Here is a 12092-nt window from a genome sequence, read left to right as displayed (position 1 = left end):
ATATTTTCTCATTAAGTACAGCAATACTAATTCATTGTCTACCACCTAATTTCAAAGAACTTCTTTCTCCACATATTTTGTTTAATAAAATTAAGTGTCTGATAGACAAAGTGATACCCGAAGCATTGTGAATATTAATTATTAATTTATTAGCACATTATTTCTAAAGGAGCTAAAGGAATGTGAATAATAAGCAACAACTCAGCCACTACACTCCAACAGTGGAATTGTGTAGTAAACACTCTCATACTTGTAGGATAATATAAAGACTTGAGGAAATAACTAAAGCAAATTTACCTTTAGTATTTGTTAATCACCACTTCACATCCATAGTTCTCTAGGTATGAATGTGTGCGTACGAATTCCCAGACTCCTAGTATGAAAATCTACTACAGGACCTTTTTACTATAAGACACATACATACATACATTTATACTAAACAAGCAATGCAATCAATCTCTAAAGGCTCTCAAAGAAAATTGATCAACAAATCACAAACAAACAAATAAATTTCAAGTACACTCTTACAGAAACTTGTAGTTGTTGTGTTTGTACTTGTTTTTGTAGTTGTTGTTATTATTGTTGTAATCGTTTATGTGTTTTTGCTGTTTGTAGTGCAAATAAACTAATAAAACCCAAAAATGTTCAAACAAATACAGCCACACAGCCCAGCCACTACCAACAGCGATTAACGGAAGGGAAGAAGAAAATTTTGAAAATAATAAAGGATAATAGTAAGTGTTGTGTTAGTATGAGTGTGTGTTCTTATGTATTTGCTGAGTGTGTATGAATGTAATGATGATAAGTTATGGCCGCAATTATAAGCGGCACGTAGTTTTTGTTTTAGACCAGGAACAAAGCATTAGAGCAAATAATTTATAATATTAAATTGATTTTGCTTAAGTACTAAATATTTAAAAAGAGTTCAATTGCTTTCTTTTCTTATCTTATATTAAAGAACTGCTGGAAGTCATTTGCAGCATGTTTAAATAATATTAAAGTATTAAGTATTTAAAATTGAAATACATTCATAAAACAAAAATATTTTATTTTGAAAATAATTCGCTAGCTCCTGAAAGATTGCAGATATCTTAATGAAATTGTATAGTTGGAATGGGGGCTAGTAGATGGCTTCCCAAAGTCTCGGGTCTACATAAAAAAAATTTACCAAAAATTCAGGGGCCGAACTACCGCATTCGTGATCGAATGAACTATCGTATCGAAAAATAATTTAGATATCGTAATTATAACAAAATGTACTAAATTTAATGCTCGATATTGAATGCCGTAATCTCAAATATGAAAATTACGATCAATTTTACTCGATATCGAATGCGGTAATTGGGCCCCAGCACTTAGTATATTTAATATACAAAATATATAAGATCCCGTATAAATTTGTTTCTACAATAAAAGATATAATATTTTTTTTGAAAAAAAAATCAAAAAAATATGCTCTATTTTAGATATTGCGAATTTTAATGGATGTAGCGTGCATGTAAGCGTATTGTTACGAAGTTGTACTTGAATTCAAATATAACGATTTTAGCGGATGATTTAAAAGTAGCATAATGCTTTCAAATAGCAGTGCTGTAATAGCAAACTGTAACATATCTGTGGGCATTATTAACATTGAATAAAAGCTTTCAGTTGACCATTGATCGTAAGTTGGCAACGCTGTTTGCTGCGACTGTATATTCGAATTCGAATATTCAGTTAAAGAACATTGTAGAAAGTACACCATAGATGGCGTATGTATTAGAAACCTCTAGACAGTTAAAGATAAATCTAGAGTACATATGGCAGTGTTATAAATAGTGGCAGAGGTTGCAGTCGTTAGTGAGTTTATCAGAGACGCATTTCGAATAAACATCAATTGAGTGCCTTAAAGTGTGTTGTATTTTTCAAGTGAATTTGTGTACATTATAAAGTGTGTCTGTATTTCTGCGAATTTATAAACGTGTATAAAAAACATTGAGTGACTATTTAATTATGTGGTTGTTGTACATTTTAAATAAATAAAGAGTTGTTACAATTTTCAAACTACTAAACGGCTTTTATTTGCAATCAAAAGTGTACGGTTTATTTAAAGGAAATAAACAAACATTTTGAAAAGGTTAAAACGTAACATTATATTTTGATGTTCTATTTAATGCAAAATTTCTTGTCATTGGGAATTCAGTTCTTAGAATTTTTGGTGATTTTTTAAAATTTTTTAGCAAATTTGTGGAGCGCTCATTAGGTCCATGCGTCTGTTGGAAAGGCCTAAACATACAAAGCTACCTGGCTCAAATTTTTCACAAATAAAGAGTTTATTAATAAGGACTGATATCGAAAAATTCTTAAGATGTATAAATGTTAATAAAAAGGAAACCACTAAACTTACGGTTTTGATTTTTTTATTTGATTGAAATTATTATTATAATTTACCAAAAAAAAATATTTTTATAGTTTTAATCACTAGTGATGAATTTTCGAACCTTTTACGGAAACACTTCCATTAAGGTTTTTATAGTGATTTCTGGCATATTGTTCGAACAGGAAGTCAATCTTCGTTTAAAATCTACCAGACTTTTGGAAACCCTTTTGTGCTGTTAATTCTCTTTTAACAAGAACCCAATATATCTTCACTGGCCTTAGCTTCAGGCAGTTTGGAGGATTGGCCCCTCCTGGTACAAATATTATTGTACTTTTACTACTCAAGACCTTGCTTACCACATTGACGGATGCCAAATCAGGCCAAAAATAAGTGGACACATTAAGATGTTTTATAAATGGAAGCATCATCTTTGGTAAACATTCCTTGATGTAAATTTCGGCATTTATACAGGCCTTTGTAATAAATGTTTGGCTTCTTTTGCCGCACTGCATATCGCTTGCCATACCAAGCACTTTTTGGGAAAATTTTCTGATTTTGGGTCCTAAACTTTTCCACTACATTCCCTCGAACATCAGCAATATAAAAATATTGACACGGAATCTGCGCAAAATTTCCACAACATACGTTTCTTCTTTGACTTCAATTTCTGTGCTCTGTCTTTGGTCTCTAAATTTTAAGCAGAGTTGCTGTCAGAAGTTTTTTAAACCTGCATTGGCTTTAACTTTTCGTACCAAATAGTCCGAGTATTGAGGTAACCGGATTGCTTTCCTACCGGATGTGTTGGGAGTTCCTATTTTCCCGGACTTTTTTCTTTCCCGGGAGGAATTAAAAAAACGTTTCATTCCAAGGAATTTTTTAACACTAAATTATACGAAAAACCAGAAAAATGTTTTCGAATAAATTGACTTATAATTTTACCAGAGTCTTAAAAGAAGTATAAAATAACTGTATTTGGTTGTTGGTCCAGCCTTTATAAGGGTTTCTGATTTAATAGTGGCAATTGATGGATATTGTCACAGTCGTAGTTTTAATCAGTATGAAATCAATAAATTCATTGTTTAATTAAAAAACTTAAGAATTTCGACCATTTGAAATCTACAAAACATGCGTAGTTAGTGAAATTTTTCAAATCTGATAATAGATAAACAAATTTGAACAACTATTATTGTTATTATTTTCTCTAAATATGAATAATGATCATTGAATATCCCTAAAAGATGTAATGTTAGGCATCTTAATAATTCGTTTAAGAGTATAAACTTTAAATTTGATTCATTCTTAATAAACAAATTTTTCTGCTGTGGCTTGAGTTGAGTAAAAAAAATCGGTTATTTCAATAGTGATACTTCTTTGCCAACTGACTACCTGTTGTTAGAACTGAAAAAATCTATGGATATAATAGAATAATTCAATAAGCAACAAATTTGGCCATCAAAACGTATCTGAATATAGTAACTTTTAAAAGAAAACTTATGAAGAAATTCCCGAAAATTAACAAAAAAATATTTCCGGGAATTCCCGTGAAATTTTTCCCGCGTAGGAACCCAACTTGGGAGCTTTTTTGAAAATGCTTTCTATTTATTGGCTTTAGAAACATCATGTGAACCATTACCAGGTTTTCTATCAAAGGACAAGTTCTCCCGATACTGGAAACATTTTGAAGGCAGACCTTTGATTGTTTGGCCAATATTTTGTAGGACAAAGTTTGGTTTTGTTTAAAAATATTTAATAATTTTAGTACCCACTTTTTTCTCGTCACTCATTTTAATCAGATTGAAAACAAATGAAGCATAATTGACATTAAACATAATAACTGACATAATTTTCAAATGTAGTTTATTAAAAAAAACGGGTTTTAAGGTTTTTTTCGATCTCACTCCTTAATTTTCGTTGAAATGGTTTGTTTGGTATTGAAAGCGGACATTATAAGTCCATGATTTCACATATCCTCCACACAAATGTCCTCCCGTAGTACTACTGTCTGAGCCGGTCTGAATTTTTGTTACAGTGGATAAAAATTATTTAATTTTATTTGACCTTTTAATTTACTTTAATATAATAATTAAGCGTGAGGTCTTTTTTATAAAAATATTTAATTTTTATTTCAATATTTCGCTACATCAATGTGTAGCATTATCTCTAAAATTTGATCGAAGGGATCATTTTCCGGAAATTTTTTCCGGAAAATTTCAGTGGGGGTCACCAAAAAGAAACAAAGTTGGAAATACAGAACTTTACACTTAATTATCAAAATTATACGCCACCTTGGGTCTCACATTTTTAAGGGAAACATTTTTCGTAGAATGTTTTAATCCCCAAATGTCCTTATTGAAAGGACTTTTTTGATTTGATTTGTGAAATATTAGAAAATTCGTGCATGTTTCGGCCTGCTCGGAAATTTTCTTTCAAACCGGCTAAAGCATAAATGGAAATTTTCAAATGAAAAACCATTTTATTTTAGTTGTAAAACATTATCTTAATATACATACATGTTTTTTCTGCAAACATTATTTAATGTTATGTACATATATTTTTTAAAAAATCTGTCGTATTTTTGTTTATTTATTCATATGTCATTTGCAATTCACAGTGATATTATGTATGTATTTATTTTTAGAATGTTACATCCTATAAACAAGTAACGAACGGCAACCAAAATATTTTTGTATCTTATTAAAATTGTACAACTCTATTTGGACATATCCGTATATTACAGCTAAAGTTGAGGAAATTTCTCAACAAATATTTACACACAAATAAACACACAACATGGAAATGAAGACGTTGTTGGAGGCAAAGAAGCCTGCATATTATTTAAAATAAATAATACTTGTATATTAGAAATGAAAAAGAAAAAATAAACAGAAAAAGTAGTGAATAGAAGCAATACTTGAGCATTCGCATCCATAAGTATGCGCTAAAAGTGTTTACTTTTTACTTAAGAAATTACACTTGAGCAAACAGTTTATATGAATGTTTGAATGTATGTAAAGTATGTGTGTGAGTGGTGAGTGTGAGAGAAATTGCCCAGCAGTTCTAGGAGACAGTCCCGAACTAGTGCTTTTACCCATCATTTATGGTGGGAACTAGTTACTTCAATAGCAACGTGATTAGTTATTTTAACACGTGCATAACCCTTTTTGATTACAATGAGACTATCCGACAGCTGCAGTGCAAAATGACTTCACTATAGGTTACTAAGAGACACTAAAGTGACTATTGACTTCATGCTAAGTTACATCAGTGTACTTAAGCAAATATAAACTGTATGATAATTATATCAACACAATTTATATAAAACCAGTTTGTACGAATTGCTCAAAAAAACTTTTAAAGTGACTACTTTTTAGATTACTTAGAGACACTTAAGTGACAATTGTCTACATGCTAGATTACCTAGGATGTATAAATTAACCAACTGTCTTCTCTCTGCACTACAAAGAGCACATAAGTGCTAAATGACCCAAAATATATAAATTGCAGTCAGTGATAAGAAATTTTTGAAAATTACTATCTTTAAGGGATACATTGACTGCTTGCTTAACTGCTGGGGAGTGTGAGAAAAACTGTATAAGTAACCAGAGTGTTGCTGTATTTGAAATGTTTCTTTTTGTTGGCCACTACTATTGATGCTGCGCTGCTACTGTTGCTATAGCAAATACAACAAATATTTTTGAATTAAATATTATTGCTGCTGCTATTGCTGTTGCTTTTTCTTTTGGCTGAAGCTAAACAAATTCTTAAAAGCTTTTACTTAAGAGTTTTAATACCAAATATTTCTAACAAGCCATAGGATGTTTTACCAGCCAACATACAAGCATTTTGGCCATATCGCTTCGTATCGGATGTGTTGGTAAACAGTAAATAAAATCTGTGTTATACTGCTGCCTGATGATGATGGCAACATGACGAAATAAAGAAAAAAAAAATAATGTTAAAGAAGTTTTGCAGAAGTAACAAAAAACTACCTACACTAAATTGAAAAGTTCTTTTTCCCTGCCATGTACTTTTTCATTTCCAATTGCGTTTTATTTGCTTAGTATTGCTGCTGCTATTGCTACTGCTACTTTTTTGTATCTGTAGCTATTTGTACGAGCATTTGTGATCTTGTTTGTATTTGTTTGCATACATGTTTACAAAGTTCTATGGATATTAGTGTGTGTTTTGCTTACATGTACCTATACATATGCATGATATTTCTTTTTCCTTCTCCTTCAACTTTTTTTCCTGCTGTTTTTTATTTGAAACTTTTCTATATATGATTTTTTCTCGTTTATTTACAAAGGATCTTTCTCAAAACTTCTTCTGCCTCTGATTAAATTTACATTAATTTTCAAAAAGTAGTTGCAGAAAAAAAAAGAAAAGTTTTTATTTTATTTTTTTTATTTTTCATTTCATTCCATTTAGTTTGGTTTGTTTGTTGGTATTTGTACTCTAATGGATTTTTGCAGCGGAAATATCTCTTTTTATATTTTTCTTTTTACTTCACCATCATGTTTACATATCTATTACATTTGTAAATAATTCAAAACGTACATAATCGCATGAGTTTTTGTTAGTTCTTCTCGTTTTGAGTGCAAATAGAGAGGGATGTGCTAAATTGTAAAGTTTATTAAATAAACAAATATGGGCTAAATTTAGAGAGTAGTTAATATAAATAGTTTTTTCTTATATAATGGATAAAAGAAATAATTTGTAAATTAATTAAAGTGAAATCTGAAATGTGTTACTTACATTAATTAGAGTTATTCATTGCGAAATACTACCAGCAACATTGTTTAACACAGAAATTTAACAAATAAATAAAACAATTCGATTATTTAAAAATAAATCTTGTTTTTTTTAAGTAAACATGTTGATGAAAAATGTTTTTTTAGTAAAAATGTTACTGCATCATTTTGTTGTCAACATGTTGCTGATTAATTTTTATGTAATCACGCAATATTTTTTTTGTAAACATTACAATGCGAGTATTATTACTCGCATTATAATTAAAATTATTGAAGAAACTTAATAATGCATTTGTAATTGCAAGAGACATACTTCAGTTATTGACAAAAGACAGGCTTAAAATTACAATGTTAGTTATAATAATCTTTCTAAAATTACTATTACATGCTTTCAGAAATTAGCTAATAATTACTCTTCTTTCCTAAAGAAAAATAATTGTTAAATTGTTGCCATTTCAAGTTAAATGTCTTAATAGCAACTGTCTAAAATTAACATTATAGGCCTACAAAAATAAATATTCAATTTAAATTTTACCCCAAAAAAAAAATAAAATACAAATGCAAGGTATGAATACAAACACACGCATCAATTTAGACATACACAAGTGAAAATCTCATTAAAATTTTGTTATAATTAAATGTCAACATATGCAAATATAATTTAAAACAATTAGAGAAAGAGTATAGACACATGCATACACAAATATTTAGATTTCTCTGGTAGGCATATATTTACCAACACATTCACTCTTTTTCATTCATACATTAGGTTGGCCCTCAGAAAAAAATGTAGATTTTAACAAAAAAAATATTAGTTTTATTCATGCTAGTATCTTAGCATTTCTTGAACCCAGGACAAAAATTTTGAGCTGGATCTGTTGTTATGATTTCTTTCATATGTCTTGCTATTGCCCTGCGATTATCAAAATACTGTAAACAAGAATAAAGAAAAAGTAGTACCTATATGTCAATTTATAAAAAAAAAATATTATTTTATGACAAAAGTACTAAAAATAAATACAATTTGAAATTTATTTCTATGTTTATTGGTTTTAAAAGTACAAAGATTAGCAAAAAAGGACCAAAATACAGTATTTACAAAAATCACTTCTTAGTGGTTGTACGCAACATTACTCTTTTTACTCTTTTGATGTCTTGAACACAAAATTAAAATAAAACAAGTAAGAAAGTATGGTCGGTCAAGCCCGACCATATAATACCCTACACTAAGTAAAAGAGCAAAAACATTTTTCTTTTAAAATTTCAATAATTTATATTTTTGAGTGATTTTCGAAGGTGGGCCTAACATGGGAGCTATGACCAATTATGGACCGATCATCATGTAATTATGTCGTGTGATTTATGTCTATATTAAAGTTAGCTATGTTGAATTTTGTGTGTATACCAAAATTTTTAAGCGATTTATGCACGTTAAAGTGATTTTCGGAAGTGGGCCTTATATGGCAGCTATGACGAATTATGGACCGATCACCATGAAATTAGTACGTGTGATTTATGTCTATATTCAAGTTAAATATGTTGAATTTTGTGTGTATACTAACATTTTTGAGAGATTTATGCAGGTTAAAGTGATTTTCGGAAGCGGGTCTATATGGGAGCTATGACTAATTATGGACCGATCGTAACAAAATTTGGTGACATGAATTTTGTGTATACAAAACTTATTTGGAGCGGAATTTGTGTAGATACATATATAAATTAAACATTTATGACCGATAAAGTCCAATTTCGGAAGGACATTTGTATGCGGGCTAGGTGAAATAATGAACCGATTTCAGCCACTTTCAATAGGCTTCGTCCTTGGGCCGAAAAAATAATATGTACCAAATTTGATCGAAATATCTTCAAAATTGCGATCTGTACTCTGTACATGGACAGCCAGCCAGCCGACCAGACGGACGAACGGACATCGTTTAATCGACTAAGAAAGTGATTCTAAGTCGATCGGTATACTTTAAGGTCGGTTAGACTTATATTTTTGGGCGTTACAAACATCTGCACAAACGCATAATACCCTCCCCACTATGTTGGTGTAGGGTATAAAAAATTAAATATTTTGTAAGACATACAATATTTGTGTTAAAACATTTATTTTGATACTACAGCACTCGCATCCCACTAAGAGACCAAAAGGCTCTTAAAGGAATGGACCAAGGCTTTCATTTGAGCAAAAAAAAAATTTTAAAAAGAGAGCCCATTTTGGAAAAAAGTTCGATTTTGCCAAAAAAAAAATCAAAAATTTTACATCTTGAGTTACCAAACATTTATTTTGCTATATATCCCACTCGCATCACACTAAGCAACCAAATAGGTCTTAAAGGAATACACCCAAGCTGTCTTTTGAGCAACAAAAAATTAAAAAAAGAGCCCATTTTAAAAAAAAGTTAGATTTTGCAAAAAAAAGTAAAAAATTGCATATTTTGAGTTAAAAAACATTTATTTTGATAGATATCCCACTCGCATCCCACTAAGCAAGCGACTAAATTGGTTTTCAATAGGTCTTCAAGAAAATATCTGAGCTTTCTGTTCAGCAAAAAAAAAAAATTAAAAGAGGGCCCATTTCGAAAAAAAGTCAACAAAGTTTTTGATTTTGCAAAAAAAGAGTCAAAAGTTGCATGTTTTGAGTTACAAAACATTTTTTTTGATAGATATCGCATTCCTAAGCGACCAAATAGGTCCTCAAGAAAAATAACTAGGCTTTATTTTAAGAAAAAAAAAAAAAACCATTTGGAAGAAAAAATCAAAAAAGTTTTTGATTTCGGAAAAAAAATATAAAAAATTTTTTAATTATTTTTTTTTAAATATTTTTTTTTCGTAAGATTGAAGAAATTGCTATCTAAACTATTTGGGACACATTTTAGAACAATAGGTAATAAGTTACATGGATGAGAAAAATCACATGTTTTGGCCAGAACTCCGAGAGTTCTCGACCGATCTTTTTGAAAAATTGTATCTGAATTACTTTCATTTGAGTCTAACCTTGGTGCAAATTTCATCCCGATCGGAAGACATCGATTTTAAAAGTTGGTTCACTTGACGTGCAATCCCCCATATATATACTTTTTGCGATCACAAATGAAAAATGTAGAAATTACAAACGGAATGACAAACTTATATATACCCTTGGTGAAGGGTATAATAAAACAAGTAAGGGCCATTATCACAACTTACCGTTATAGTTAAAGTTAACTTTAAGGGTACCATATTCTATTGCTTAAAGTTACCTTTAACCATAAAGACAAGTTGTAATAATGGCCCTAGGAGTGTTATATTCGGCTGTTCCGAATGTTGTATACCCACCATCAAAATGTGACAATAAAGTATATTTCAGCTTGGGGATTTTATGGGGGTAGGGTCTATCATGAACCGATCCTCACAAAAGTTTGTAGAAAGACTTAGGTTCATATTAAACTTCCATATGTCCAATTTCACTACAATATTAATTATTATAAGACAATTATGAATGTTTAAGTCATTTTCTGATAGGGACTAGGGAAAAATGGGGACTAGGGACAACTGTTGTCATACTTTACAGTACAATTTCAGAGTACTTATAACTAATTTGTGCAAAATTTTATCAGGATTGCCGCATAATCAACTGTATTTCGGGTGACATTTGTATAGTGTCTAGGTGAAATCATGGACCGATAACTTCAGAGTACTTAGAACTAAATATTATCAGTATTCTGGGAAGACATTTGAATGTTTGATAAGTGAAATCATAAACCGATATTACCCACATTCTATGCCAACCAAACCTAACACGGTTGAGAGTATTTGTGGTAAATATCAGCCATCTAGCTCCTTTTGTTTGGGTCCTATCATGTTTTCAACAGATAGACGAAAAGACAGACGATATGTTACAAACGAAATTACAAAATGTATATTGATTTTGTCATTTGTTAAGAAAAAAAAGAAAATTTTACACAAAAATTACAAAATTCTGCATATTTTTGGACTATCATGAGAATCCGTTGAAAGCATCTTTCGCATAATTTCAAAATTTCATACGTTTCGTTTGCGAGAAATGTGAAAAAAATCATAGAAGTTCATTTTTATCATTTGATCCTGGTATCCTCAAACAAGAAAGTCTTTATTTTTGGTTGGGAACATCAACACCTTATTTTTCCTCATTAAAAACGGTGTCACCCTAATACACATGTATTTATATGTCTGCATGTATGTATATAAAACACACTTTTTGATATAAATGTTTCATTTACTGACATTTAATTTTCATGTTGGAGTTTTTTTTTTCTACACACAAATCATTTTCACTAAACTCTTGCATACGAACAAAATTTGTACAAAATCAAAATGTTTAACACAAACCAAACAAAAAAAACTTTTAAAATTTTATAATTTAAATTTTTGCATAAAATAGATTTCTTATCAAAATATTTAAAATCATACAAATACACAGAGACACATTCAAATGTCTACAAACATTTGTAGTTTTAATGGGTTGGCAAGATAGTCGTTGGGAATTTTAAGGTGTTTAAGGAAATAACTCAATATAGAGAGTCTTGAAAGTATTTTTGGGAAATTATCGGCCATAACTTGAACACAAATTTGCTAATTTTTATAATCAATTTCAAGGCAACTTTTCCCATTCCTTGGCAGCCATACAACTATTGGACCACAAGCGAACTGGGGTTTCAAAAAACTGATTTCAAAACTTTCTCTCCTACTATATATTTCGAAGAAGCATTAAATCTATATACATAATTAAAAAGCTATCTCCAACTGTCCCCTTAAACTTAAGAAAAACATTCTAGATCCTTTAGTATTTTGTTACCTTACTATAGAAAAGCCCTACCTCGTGTTATTTTAAGTCGAAGACCATTCATCGAAATAAACGAAACTCTGGGCTTGCCAAAAAAACACGAGTTAGGGCTTTTCTATATTAAGGTAACTTTTTGTAACTTTTTGTAACTTTCTCAACCAGCCAACATATATAG

This window comes from Calliphora vicina, chromosome 2 (assembly GCF_958450345.1).
Source record: "Calliphora vicina chromosome 2, idCalVici1.1, whole genome shotgun sequence".
In the NCBI taxonomy this organism is placed as follows: domain Eukaryota; kingdom Metazoa; phylum Arthropoda; class Insecta; order Diptera; family Calliphoridae; genus Calliphora; species Calliphora vicina.
The sequence above is the reverse complement of the archived record's forward strand: the minus strand, read 5'-3'. Positions refer to the sequence as shown.